The 1,960-nt window shown below is 36.2% G+C and overlaps 1 protein-coding gene across 1 annotated transcript in view; it reads left to right on the top strand.

Moving 5' to 3' along the window:
• BCAS1 (breast carcinoma amplified sequence 1) overlaps positions 1-1,960 on the top strand; it is a 116,903-nt gene that overhangs the window by 84,827 nt on the left and 30,116 nt on the right. The gene's annotated exons all lie outside the window — the stretch shown is intronic.

Here is a 1,960-nt window from a genome sequence, read left to right as displayed (position 1 = left end):
AATAGAGAAAAATTTGGACAGACATCTTTTGGTGTCTATAGTCATGTACGTTAAATATCTAAACAACCAGGAACTTAAGTAATATAATGCAACAAAACCTAAGTCAGTTGGAGGACAAAAACCAAAAATCCATGTAAAAGGTCATTGGTTTAATTCTCTTTTGATGAAAAACAAGAATTTCATTATAGTGCGCCTTTATTTTCAGGAGTATTTAGGAGTTTAATCCTTTGAGAAAGCAACTCTCTAATTTCACAGGCTCAACCTGTTAAGGAATTCTTTCTAGTCACAAAACAAAACAAACCCATGCCAGTGGGAGTTGAGGCATATTAGAAATAATTATGTTAGAAATTGTTGGCTGGAATCGTTTTCTTTTCTTGTTAGACTCTCATGAAGGAAAAAGTTTGGAATAAGTAGTAGGCCTGCCATATGGCCAAAACCCCTTCTACATTGCTGGCCATTTGATCTGCAATTTGGTGCTGAAAATGGAGATTAAGATTTGAGATTTTTTTAAACCAATGTTTACAGGATTCCAGGGAAGAAAAGAACGTTTGGCCTGTTTCTGGCAACTCATCTAACTTACAAATGGGATCCCCAAATAGATCATCATAATATTGATGGTGATCAGCTTTCTCATGTCTGGATGGAATTGAGAGATATAGAAAAAAAAATAGCAAATAGAATGACAGTCTTTTCCAAATAACCAACACGAAGCTTCTTCATTTAAAAGAGGGAAAAATACAAAAAAGTCCAAGTAGAGCATGAAAAAAACCTCTAAACCACTCACTGCATCCATCCAAAACAAATTCTTAAATTCAAATGAAGTCCCATGTTAAACTTATCTCCAGAGCTATTTGGGGAAATTTTTTGGCAGTAGAACTAGGTAAGTCTAAATGGTTAGGGGAATGAATTGGAAACAAAAGGTCCTTTGGAATTCATTCTTTGTAGAATGGGGATAGAGGTAGGCGAGGACACATTTTTCCACGCCATCCTCAGCAGATTCATAGTGTCTGGACTTCTCTGTCCATTGTTCTTATTACCTATTGCCCATGAAAAGAGGAACTCGGACATAATTCTTTCCTTTTAAAGTTTAAACCCTGCTCTCAGGATTGCTGGATTTCCCCTAAAATTACAGATATCCTAATTATTGTCTTTTTTTCTGTTTTGTTTTCATTAGAAGATTATATTTACATTATGATTAATTCAAATACACAAAAGATGGGTTTTCCAGCTTGCCGAACTCCCCACCACTCCCTATTGTCACACCCAGCCCAGCTCGCTCATTTATGTTACTGGCCCTTTCCCTGTATGTATTTGAATTTGCAACCCCTAACAGGGGACTATCTCATTCTTTAAAACAACTTCTTTGAATTATGTTGTCTGGATTTATCGTACTCAGATTACCCATCTCCCTCTTGATGGATATTTGGCTTGCTTCCAACATTTTGCATTTCTTTCATTCACTTATTCAACAAATAATTATTGAGTGCCCGCTACATTCCAGGCACAAGGGATGCAACCATGAGCATAACAGATGCTGTCTCTTTCCTCATGGAGAATAAAAGCTAATGAGGAAAACAGACATTTATTTTTAACTCTATCCCCATATTTAGTGAGCACACACCGAGTGTCTGACACAGATTATTTCAATTACTTCACTAACCTGCATAAAGATCCTTGTATGCCTGCTTTTATGCTCGTGTTAACATCCCCACTGGGTAGGCTCCTGGAAGTTGACTCTAGCAATTATTTTTAGGAAACATTGTTTGATAACATGTTCATGGCTTCCAAACTGATTTAGAGTCTTTGGATTTATGCAGGAAAAAAAAAAAAGACAACCTCTTCTAAGTTCTTGGAAACAAGAGAAGCATCTGGCTCATTTCCAAGGGTTTTGGGGGGTTTTTGAGCCAAATAAATAAATATTTCAAATGAATTTCAGATATTGTTAGAAAAATTTGGGTTT

Source organism: Propithecus coquereli, unplaced genomic scaffold (assembly GCF_000956105.1).
Source record: "Propithecus coquereli isolate 6110/MARCELLA unplaced genomic scaffold, Pcoq_1.0 Scaffold237, whole genome shotgun sequence".
NCBI lineage: Eukaryota > Metazoa > Chordata > Mammalia > Primates > Indriidae > Propithecus > Propithecus coquereli.
Note: the sequence above shows the minus strand (reverse complement) of the source record. Positions and strands in the feature narration are given on the sequence as shown.